This window comes from Tamandua tetradactyla, chromosome 9 (assembly GCF_023851605.1).
Source record: "Tamandua tetradactyla isolate mTamTet1 chromosome 9, mTamTet1.pri, whole genome shotgun sequence".
NCBI classification, from domain to species: domain Eukaryota; kingdom Metazoa; phylum Chordata; class Mammalia; order Pilosa; family Myrmecophagidae; genus Tamandua; species Tamandua tetradactyla.
The window spans coordinates 51,081,482-51,094,093 of NC_135335.1; positions in this window are offsets into that span (position 1 = coordinate 51,081,482).

The window sequence follows — 12,612 nt, forward strand, 5'->3', positions numbered from 1 at the left end:
TCCTCGTGGGGAAGGAAAGGCAGGCCCCTGAGGCTGGCGATGGCGCATAACTAAACCACGTGACAATTTAGCTCCTAAGTGGTATGGGGGAAATGGATCAGGGCAAGTGGTCTTGGGAAAGAGGGAGAGAAGGCGTGCAGAAGGTATGGTGTGGCTTGAATGGTGGCCCCCCCAAAAAAGATACAATGAAGCCCTTCCTAACACCAGTCTCTGTAAATGGGACCTCATTTGAAAATGGGGACTTAGCAGAGGAATTGAGTTAGGTGAGGCCAAAGTAGATTGGGGGGTCCTAAACCCAACAGCTGGCATCTTTGTAAGAAGAGCAAGAGAGGGGAGATGGCTGCCTGAAGGTGAAGGAGCCCCAAAGATGGCCTGGGGTCTCCAGAAGCTGGAGAGGCCAGGAAGGAGCCCCCTCTTAGAGGCTTTGGAGGAGTGTGGCCCTCCCCACATTGCATTTGGGACTTCTGGCCTCCAGAGGTATGTGCCTGTGGTTGAGAGCCACCGGGTCTGCAGTCCTTGTTATGGCAGCCCAAGGACATGAAGGTGGTCAGGGAGGTCATGGCTGGATGCTCCGAGGTATGCTGAGCCTGGACAGGTGGCCCCGATGGGGTGCGACTGGAGCGAAGATGTCTGGGGAGCACGCTGGGCAAGCCCAGGTGACCAGGTAGGACTGGAGGGGCAGCTCTGGTGTGGCCGGGGCTGGGCTCAGCACGTGGGGACTTGGCACAGAGGTGTCTTCCTGTGCACTGTTTCTGTCGCTGGGGCTGCCCCAGCTTCAACTGTGTTGGCTGACAAGGGTGCCGCATGCCTGGCTGTTCAGTCATTTCTCATCTTTAACAGGGGTTCTTAACTTGGGACCTATGGATCCCTCTCAGGTTCTTGAATTCCCTAATAATTTTTGAAATTGGGTTTGTAAGAATATGTGCATTTTTTTTCTGGAAAAATGCCATAGATTTCAGGATCCCCAAATGCTCAAACATCCAGCCAAATCGATGTGCAATCACTCTTCATGCTGGCCGGGACCACATGAGGAGGGATGTAAAGCACTGATTTGTGTCTTCTGCTGATACCAAAGTGTACAGGGCTGTGAGAATTCAGCTCGGAATTATCTTAGAAATAAATAATTTATGTCCATTATGTGCTGTAGGAATCACTCCCAGCACCCATAAAAGGTATAGCAAAGAATACATCTCTGGAACGCATCTATCCTACCAAAATTCTTGAAGAAATATTTATTGGAATAGATGGAAAACTTTCTGGTTTCCTGTACTCTTCCTGGGCTGGGCTGAATCCATATCTATTCTGAATATTAAATTTGGGTTTTCATGTTCTAATATAAAGAAAGACATCAGGCCCATTGATTTTGGATAAAAGCTTTGAGGCTGGCAACGAGGTTTCATCTGACAGGTGTGCTCGTCTTTGCAGCCGTTAGTTAGCACAGGATGCGCACTCTCATTCAAGGACCAGAGGCTGCCCCTGCACAGAGTGCGACCAGACCCAGTTTTTTCAAATGTACTTTACTTTTAGATGACACCACTTATTTGCCCATGTTTTACCTAAATGACTTGATATCGGGCATTGGGATGGAAGGGACACGAGTTACTACAATCTTGTTTTAGAGCCCTTGAAATCCAACCCCGTGGTGGTTTTCCATTTTGAACTGAGTCTTGGGAGAACAATTGTATCTTCCATTAAGTGTTCTGAGCCTTGCATAACGAAATTCCCAGGACAGTGGGATGGTCCGCTGCCCACCATCTACACCTCTGCTCTTTCACTGGTCTGTCTCACTGCCTGGCTTCTCTGTCCACTCCCAGAGAGGTCTTTGGCGAGTTTAGGATTTGTGATCCATGTTCAGATCTCAGTGGGTCGGTCTGCCGTGCTGATCCAAGGAAGCCCATGGCTGGCTGACCCCAGGCTTCTTCCTGCTGCCATCTTTCACTTCATTCAGTCCACAATACCCATATATTGAGACTCTTTTATGTGGCCGTCAATGCATTTGGATTTTAAACATGCAACTGCTATGATCAAATTTGCATTTTGTAAGCTCTCAGAAAGCAGTAAGAAGAATAGAGGAGCTTGTGCTCATGACCTTTGCTAGAGTGGTTTCTGTGGGAGGATTAAGAATTGGTGCCAATGGCTGTGGGCTGAAGGCTGTATAAACAAAAATGAAAGAATGGGCTTCCTGGGCAAGCACTATTGCCTCTGTCAAAACCCACAAGAAGCAAAACAAAGGATGAAGAATTTTTAAAAAGAGAGAAAAATGCCACCTTTAATAAAACAGAGGCATTTTCACAACTACCAACTACAAACCAGGAAGAAAATGTGCAAAACCTGTAAGAATGTGCCAAATCCTTAAATATGATACAAATGTGACACTCACAGCCAGAGATGATTTTTCAAGTGCAATAAAATCTAGAATAGTGGTTGAACCACAGAAATGCAGAGCCCGTTGAATTTGAAGCAATGCCTGGTTGGGTATGCTGAAAGGAAAACATGCTGGCAAGCAATTTTCCTCATCTCCAGCTTGACTTCGTTGCAGAAAGATGAACTTCTGGAGGTGAAAAGGCATGAGACCAAAGAAAGAGGCAGCAAGGACGTGATGTCAACACAAAGAGCTTGTGAACTCAGGATCCTTCAGAAAACCACTAGAAATTAAGGGAAAGGTATTACTCAGATAAAATAATTAGTAGATTTGTCAAGATTTCTTTGAGACTCCAAGTCCCATTAGAAGTTAATATCTTTCTTTTGACTTAATTTCCAGATAATTTCCACTTACCCCTCTCTAACTTCTTAGCAGATATTGCCATAATTCAAAAACTGATTAATAATCACAGAAGAACCAAACATGGTACAAAGTTTAAGAAGATAAAAGAAGAAAAATAACATGAGTAAAAACAAATAAATATTACATGAAAAAATTATCTAAAGAGTTCAATTAGTTCAGTATAATCTCAAAGAAACGATGGACAATATCTAAAAATGAGTTCAAACAAGGCATATAAGTGTTGAAAAGAGATGTTGTATGGCCATAGAAGAAACAAGTAAATGAGTTGGCAGAGTTCTGGAAATAAGTTTAAGAGAAAAATGAAGATTGATGCAGAAATTTAAGTCATATTTTAAACAAACCAGGGGAAAAAACAAAATAAGTACAACTAAAACCTGGAAGATATGTTAAGTAAGTGTTAGGAAACATACTATATTAAATCCATACTGGTATATCTGTCCTTAGTTTTTGGCCACTCAACATATGAGTCTCTACGTTCATAAAATACTTCCTTTTTTGCTAGATTGCTTGCCCAAATACCCATGCAAATAAGACAAAATTGTGGACCTGGGTTCTGCTAATGAGCACCCACGAAATGTGGGTACTGTAGAAGAAAGATTTAATGAATTCAAAGACAGGCCAGTAGAAAGTGTCTAAACTGAAGAAGAGAGAGGGAGAAGAAAAACAAAGGGCATAAAGACACATATACGCTATGTTTAAATAATAGCACATAGAAACTACTGGCAGTCTGGAAGAAAAGGAGAGAAGAATTGGAACAGGAGCAATATTTGAAGAGACAATGGCTATTTTCCAAAACTTAAGTTCTCTTATTATAAATCATCTTTGTAGTTATGCCTGATATAATTACAAAAATAATGTTTCTAATGCTACAACTAAAAAGCTAATAAAAGATTACAATCAATGGGAAAATTAAGCCAAAAGAAGGCAGAGAATGAGTGATAAAGGAGTGAAGAACAGATATGACAAATTGAAAACCCATACCCAGATGGCACACATCCAAATATATAAATGATTATGCTGAATGGAAATGGATTAAGAATTCCATTTAGAATACAAAGATTATCACTCTAGGTAAAGATATAAGACCCAACTATATGCTGTTTACAAGAGGCACACCTTTAAGTATAAAGAAAAAGATGCAAAAGTTTGGGGAAGATATACCAGAAAAACATTAAAAAGAAGAGAGCTGTGTGAATAGAGAAGGCAGCTGTCAGACAGAAAATATGTTAGCAGACATAAGTACACTATGTGATGATAAAAAGTCGATTTGATAAGATGTCAAATTGCCATCCCCATCCTCTGAACCCCACTTCTGCTTTGTGCCAGGGTTCGTCTGTGCGGTCAATAGAATTTAACAGAAGTGATGGGATGCGTATTCCAAGGTTAGGTCATAGGAGATGCTGTGGCTTCTATCTTAATGTGATAAAGTCCTTTTATAAACAAAATGTAGATAATATTGTACTTAATGGTGAAGTACTGAATCCTTTCTCCCTAAGGGTGAGAAAAAATATGAGAATGTCTGTTCTTGCTACTTCTATTCAACAATGTTTTAGAGAGCCAAGAACATGCAGTAAGGCAAGTAAAGAAAATAAATCTTGTAAGAATTGAAAAGAAAATCACTCTTTATTTACTAAGATCGTGTTTGTAGAAAAGAATATACAAATTATTAAATTTAATAAGTGAGTTTAGTAAGGTCACTGAATATTAAAAAGGTCAATATGAAAGCTAATTCTGTTTCTTTATAAAAGTAAAAAACAATTTGAAAATAAGATTTTTTTAAGTATCAGTGGTCAGCAAACATTTTTTAAGGACCAGCTAAAGGTTTTATAGTCCACATAGAGTATTTGTTGCATTTTTTAAATTTTCCTTAAAAAATTCTTTAGAAGGTAAAATCTGTTATATCATGGACTGACAATAACAGGATGAAAGTTCATTGAGTCTTATTTTGCTGATTTCTGATCCTAACAGCAAATAACATAGAATACCCAGGAATAAAGCTGAGGGAAATTTTGCAAGACTTTTACACTGAAAACTAAAAATTATTGCTAAGAGAAATTAAAGAAGATACAGTAAATGAAGAATAGACTGCAATTTGACAAGGAAAGCACAGTCTTTTCAATAGGTTGTCCTGGGGAAAATTAATACACATATGAAAAAAAGGATAGAACATCTGTTTTCCAAAAGACATAATTAAGGGAAGAAAAAATAAACCTCAATTTAGGAGGATATTTTTACAATAAATATATCTGAAAAAAGATTTATACCTAGAATATATACAGGCTCCTACAAATTAATGAGAACATATAAACATCATAATTTAGAAAGATCAAAGCACTTGAATAAGTCCCTCATTAGAAGTAAGCATATAGAAAGGCACTCACTCTTATTGAGCATCAAGGATAGACAAGTTTAAAACATCATAAGGTACCATTGTGCACCCACCCTAATAGATAGAATTAGAAAAATAAATGCCAAGGATTGGCCAGAATATGCCGCAAGTGGAATTCTCCTACACTAGTGCTAGTGGGTAACTTTGTAGAACCATTTTAGAGAGTATTTTTTGGTATCTACCCTATGATCAAGTGATTCCATTCCTAAGTATACACCCAAGAGAAATTAGTGTATCAGTCCACCCCCCAAAAAGAGTTTATGAATGTTTATAGAGACTTCATTCATTATGGCCAGAAAATAAAACAAGAAGGTGGATTAAAAATTGCAGTATAGCATTTAAATCTACTAAATTTATTTTAACATTTGTTCTCCCTATTATTTATTTTTAATCAATGAAATGGAGGGGTAAGGGGTATGGTATGTATGAATTTTTTGTTGTTGTTGCCTTTTTATTTCTTTTTCTGAATTGATGCAAATGTTCTAAGAAATGATCATGATGATGAATATGCAACTATGTGGTGATATTGTGAGTTACTGATTATATATGTAGAATAGAATGATCATATGTTAAGAATATTTGGTTTGTTTGTTGTTATATCTTTAAAAAATTAAAAAATTAATAAAAAAGAAAAGAAATTTGCAGTGTAGTCATAGAATTGAATACTATAGAATAACAACCCAAAAAATAAATGAATAAAGTCCAAATCAAAAAGATGCATGCCTGACTTGAATAAACCTTACACTGAGTAAAAGCAGTCGGACACAAAATAAAAAGTACATATTTTATGATTCTGTTTATAAAGAGTTTGATAAAAAGCAAAAATAAATATATTGGGGTAAAAGTCAAAATAATGGCTATTTCTGGGCAGTGGTTTGGGTACTGGCAGGGAAGGGGCATGCAGAACTGAAAATATTGTATCGTTTGATCTGGGGATGGGTACAGGGAAAATTTGCAAATTCATCTGTTCCATGTACGCTTGAGATCAGCACGTTACAATGGTGTTAGACAAGTTATGTCTCAAATTAAGAAATGAGTGAGAGGTGAGAAAATACAAATAAAGAATATCTATTTCAAGGAAATTGACTAAAACAGAGAGAATTGCAGCTGGAGGAAAATGTGAGCATGTGGTTTTGTTGCTGTTTTTAAGATGAAAGACATAAGTTTCTTTATAAGCTGAGATGATGGGGTAGAGAAGAATGGAGATAAGCAAACATTAGACATAGATATGTGCCTTGTAAAACCAGGGAGAGGAGATAAATGGTTTGGAGATGATGGAAGAAAAGCCTGAAGAGTATCCAGAACCCAGGAGAGGATTTGGGGTTTTGGTGTATAAATGGAGTAAAGGAAGAGAGAGAAGACATAGTTAGATGAATGCACATTTAGGTAAGAAGTGGAAAGCTGAAAGAGTTCACACCTGAGCGGTGAACCTTCTCCAATCTGCACTTAGCAGACATCATCGAGGGGCTGGGGGTGGTACATGGAGGCCGCAGTGATGGCCTGAAGGGACCTTTCAAGGAAGGGCAGCCTACATTGTGAGCTTCTCAGCACATGGAGGAGAAGAGACTGAAGACAAATGAATTGATTGTGGTTTGGGGTTGTTCATTACGGGGAAGGACAAGACACAAGGTATGGGAATGAGATAAGGGAAGGGCTGCTGTAGAGCGGATGGGGAAGGGAAATAACCTTGGGTCCCCAGGATGGAGTGGACCCAAAGGTAAGGTCTTGGCATAAGCACACGAGACTGGAGAGTGGATGGCAGGGACTTGTGCATCTGCATAGGTGTGTTGGAATATTCCTGGGTTAAGACAGCATCTTTGGGGTGATGGCAGAAGTGGGTCACAGAAGCTGGAGGCTCATTGGTGAGAACTGATGCACTGGGAAGATTTGCTTGTGGATTTGGAATTCACCTTCAGGGATGGCAAGACACAGGCCGTGAACCAGGTACCAAGGTCCTTAGGTGTGTACTGGGAATTGCAAGGGAAAGGTAACTGCATTGAAGACAAGTCCCTGAGGGCTATGTCCACTCATTTCAAATAAGGAAGTGAAAAACGTGTCCCGTGGTAGGCTGTTTTGTCAGACCCCCGAGGATCTATGCCTCTTGGAATCCACATATTGGGTTGTCCCCTCCCATGAAAATTTTGGCTTTGACTAATGGACCCCCGCAGCCATGTGTCCAGCAGACCTTGGTGAAGAGCTTGGACACTGGGGCTCACCCTCTGTGGCTGCTCTTAGAAGCCTGCGACCACCATGGGAAGAAGCCTGAGATGGTCTATTGGGAGACAGGATGCCATTCCAGCTTAGCTTTCTGGAGCAACCAGTGTGCAATTCTCCACATGAATGTGTGCAGGCATCTTAGAAAGTCCAGAGTGATCAGCTAAGCAGGTATGGATGGGAAAAACTGACCAGCTGACCCAAAGAGAAATAATAACTATTTGTTTCTTAAGTCACTAAATTTCAGAAATGCTTGTTATGCAGCAACAGCTAACTTATACACTTGATAAAAAATAAGAACGCTCACTTCCTTAGCATATTGGAAAGCCACCTCTGCAACAATATTGAGTGTGCTTTTTTCTTTAAAAAAATAAATTTTAGCAGAATTTATCTACTGGACTTAGGATAATGGATATCTTTTACTTTCTTCCTTCATATTTCAGGATTGCTGGCCTTTTCACAATAAGCCTGAATTACTTTTACTAATTAAAAAATATATGAAAAATTTAACAAACCCTATTTGCCCATCAAACACACACTATCACATTATGCCAATGGTATTTAATGATTGCTTTGCTTTCTTCCTGATTTCCAGTTCTCTATTACTATTTATAGGTATTCTGATTATTTAAAATGGCAACAGAAGAAATCCGTATAAGCAGAGGAAATTGGACGTGAGAGAGAATGCCGTGGGAGGACCTGGAAGCCAGACGTCAGCAGGAACACAGCGAGAAAGGAGAGCGCGTCAGCACATGACGTTGGGAAGCAGAGATGAAAAAGCCAAGGAACCCAAGGACCGCCGGCAGCCACCACTCGGGAGCAAACACTCCCACCAGCCTCTGGAATCCTGAGACAATGAATGCTCATTGTTTAAGCCAAAAATAGAAAAAAAAAATAGGCAACAGAAAGATGAATTGATAAATGAGAACGATTTCTACGAAGACAATGAGATTGGCTTGGCGGCCAAATAGAAGTTGATGGGTCACTATGGCAAACAGTTGGACTTTCTGACCAGGCAGCCTTATTCTCATTACAACAGGCGCCGACTGCAGGCTGGCTCACAGTATTAAAACTTGCTTCACCACCATACAGAACATATGATAAAATGACTTTGCTTCCTGGCATTGATGTCTCTGCTATGCTTCAAATTTGAAGTTTTGTTTTGTTTTTACCTTAAAATGAAAATAAAGAAAATCATTAAATGATGCTGGAGACAGCAGGAAGTATGTATGAATCATAGAACATCTTGCTGTAGTTTATATGATTCTATTATCTAAATCAGTGGGTAATGATTTCTTATATATCAAAGCATGTAATTACTTTTCAGGGATATGAGCCATGGAAGGGAAGTGGGAGTTTGAGGAAGGAGTCCATAAAGGAGCCAGGGTTTCTGCAGAAAAGTGGAGGAATTTGCCCAAAGAGCAATTATGTAAATAAAATGTGCCCGAGGCTAGAATAATTTGACTGTCACCCACTGACAGAAATGGCTCCAGGCACAGGCACGATAAGTGTACACTCAGGGAGGTGGCTCCCGTGGCGGCAAAAAATAAATAAATAAATAAAGTAAAAGAAAAGAAAGAAAACCTTTTTAATTTATTGTGCTGCTGATTATAGAAAGGTGGAAGGCGCTTTTCTGTCTCTGTGCTTGTTTGACATGTGGTGTAAGGAGACTGCTCTAGAAGGCAGGTTCCATCCGTGACGTGCCTTTCCCTGTCTCCAAGCTCAGCCCTTCAGTCTGATCCACACTCATTCCCTCCCATCGAAAAAGAAAAGACACCCACCCATGCCAAACCCGCTCGACCCTTCCTGATCTGGGTTAATTGTGAAATATTTTGAAAGAACAATCTCCACAAGGGTTTTCCAAACTTCCAGATTTCAGGATGGGTTCGATTAAAAAAAAATACGTGGGGCTCCAACGGTGTTAGCGGTTTTCTAAAAAGAACATTTTCTGAAAATAACATTGATTATCAACAATTTCTCCAAGTGGGAGTGCACTGTGGCTCCAAAAACCATAGGCAGGAGATGATTTCAGGAAAACAGGAAAAATTCATCAAGATGCCTTTCTCAATGTTTTTCTCATTTCTTCCTGACCAGGCAAAAATGCTGCGTGGACTCCCTGCTCCGCCACCCTGCCCCATCCCTCCTCATCGTCCCCTGGAGGTGTACTCGGTGTACAGGAGAACAAACTGGACCTGGGGGCCCAAATCCAATTCCACTGGCACCCTGTGAGCAGCGGGCATCTGGGCCCCATCGGGAGAGGACAGCGGGCAGAGGCAGCAGGTTGAGTCCGCCATGCAGGAAGCCACCCCGGAATGCTCAGATTCCGGAGATGCACGGCCCGGCCACAGCCTGGGTGTGGCTGTTCCACTTTCAGTTGGCGAGCCAGTACTTTCCCGTGGCTTAAGCCAGCCAGTGGCAGTGGGGGGGGGAGCTGTCCCAGCAGCCCGCAGCCCAGACCCGTCCCCCTGTGTCCCACCATCACCCCCCACCCCAGCTGGGCATGAGTCCCTGGAAGGCTTACATCTGCTTTCTCCAGCCTCTCCTGGATGTGTCCATAGATGCGCTCCCATCGGTGAGACGGATGCGATGATGGATTTCACCCCACACCTGGACCTTTTCTCTGTGTCCTTCTCACAACAGGGCGAGGCCAAGGTGGCTGAAACATGCCCGCACGTTTCACATCCATAGAGCACACCTGGGCTGCCCTCACTTCTCGATGAGTTTCCTGCAGTCTCCATTTCCCAGGGCTGCTGAAACAAAGTGCTACAAACTGCCGGCTCAAAACAACAGAAGGATGCTGTCTTATGGTTGTGGAGAAGCCCTAAATCAGATGTGGACAGGGCCGTGCTCCCTCTGAGGTCTGCAAGGACAAATCTATCCCCTGCCTCTGCCCTCTTTCTGGCGGTGGCTTCCGGCAATCCACGGCACTCTCTGTGTCTGTGTCTCTGTCTCTCTCCCCTTCTTCTAAGGGTCCCGATTACACTGGACTAGGACCCCTGCCTATCCAGGATGGCTCATCTTCCCTGCCTGATTCCTACTTCCCCGTAAGGCCCCATTCTGGGGTCCTGGAGGTTAGAACTTCAGCACTTCCTTTTGGGGGACACAATCCCACCTTAATGCTTTCTAAACCAAGTTGTCCCCGGGTGGCTGAGTCACTGCAGTTTGACCAGTTAAGCTTTTTGGACTCCCTTGTCAATAGAGGGCCCCAGTTCTTACCTGCTATCTCCCGGGTTAGGCATGTCAGGCCACCACGCGTGGGTCACCAAACCCACTGAATCGGCCCCTGTGCCTTTGCCCAACTGTCCCTACCCCAGGGGTCCACCAAGCCTGGCCCTCGACTTCCTGGCTGACCTCTCGTTTCTCTCTAATTTGCTAGCCCCAGGGAAGGCGAGTTCTGTGGAGGCCGGTGCCGTGGGCCAGGGAACAAGGAGGTGCCTCGGGGCCCCTGCCAGGTGCCCTGTGGCCTGTGCCCCTGGGCAGTGCTTGCAGGCCTGGTTCGCCGAGCCTCCCCTGGCCACATCCATGTGGGGCAGGGCAGACCCTCTTCCCTCCAGGGCTGGGAAGCAGGAGGAGCCACTGACCCAGTCTCACAGTCCCCGGGTAGTCCCTGGATAATTCCACAGACTAAGGGGCCTCAAGGGGGAAATGGCGCCAATGGGGTTCAGGTGGTGAAGTGTACACTTTGGAGGATGCAGCCATGTTTCACCCTGGACTGGCCAAGTGAGCAACACCTGCCCTGTGCCCTGGGCCACTCTCTGCAGCATTTCCTTTTGCCCTCCCCTTCTCCCCGGGAGTAGTATTGCTATCGTCCCACTTTACAGGTGAGGAAACTGAGGCAGTAATGCATGCTGATCTCGTCAAGGCCACACGTCCTGAGAGCAGTGGTGAGCATCACCACTGGAGTGTGCACTGAGTCTCCAGCCTGTCTGCCCCTTGTGCAGTATCTGTCCAGGGTCCCGTGCAGTATCTGTCCAGGGTCCCATGCGGTGTCTGTCCAGGGTCCTGTGAGGTGTCAGTCCAGGGTCCTGTGAGGTGGCTGCAGCTTGGGGAATGTTCTAGTTTGTGAGCCGCCAGACTGCAATATACCAGAAACAGAATGGCTTTTAAAAAGGGGGAATTTATTAAGTTGCAAGTTTACAGTTCTAAGGCCATGAAAATGTCCCAATTAAAGCAAAACTATAGAAATGTCCAGTCTAAGGCATCCAAGGAAAGATACCTTGGCTCAAGAAGGCTGACAAAACTCAGGGTTTCTCCCTCAAGTGAGAAGGCACATGGTGAACAGGGCGATGTCCGCTAGCTTTCTCTCCAGGCTCCTGGCTTCATAAAGCAACCCCAGGGGCGTTTTCCTTCCTCATCTCCAAAGGTCTCTGGCTGGGTGGGTCGGCTCTGTGGTTCTCGTGGCTCTCTTGCAGCTTTGTCTCTCCAAAGTGCTTCTTCTTTTTTTTTTTTTTTTTTTTTTTAAAGAGAGAGGGAAGGAAAGACAGAGAAGGAAGGAAGGATGGAAGGGAGGAAGAAAGGGAAACATTTTTAAACATTTTCTTGTTTTATTATATTTTGTTTGTTTGTTTGTTTTTTACATGGGCTAGGGCCGGGAATCGAACCGGGGGTCCTCCGGCACGGCAGGCAAGCACTCCTGCCCGCTGAGCCACCGCGGCCCGCCCTGCTTCTTCTTTTAAAGGAATCCAGTAAACTAATCAAGACCCACCTGACATGGGTGGAGTCACAGGTCCCTCTACTCAAAGGTTAATACCCACAATTGGGTGAATCACATCTCTGTGAAGATGATCCAGTCAAGTTTACAGTGCTGAATAAGGATTAAAAGAAAAGGCCACTTCCATCAAATGGATTAGGATGCAAATATGGCTTTTTGAGGGCACATAGTCCTTTCAAAGCGACACAGGGAGCATAGCAGGGTAGGGAGGTCAGAGGAAGTGGGCAGGGCTTGCTCAGGTCCCGCCCAGCCCACCCGGAGCCCTCTGCCCAGCCTCATCCCGGCTCTTGCAGGAACTGCTTTGTCTCTTTCTCTCTCAGGCACAGCATGCTGCAGAATATAAACTTCACTCCACACATGGGGAGGGACTGAAGGAGGTGCTGTGCCCTCATCTGGCTGCACTCATGTTAGACCTAACACGTCCCACGTGTATGGGGTAAAACGTCGGCATCCGGCAAAAGGCGAGACTGCGAATTGGCCGTGAGACCATCTAGGTCATCAGAGGAGCCCAGA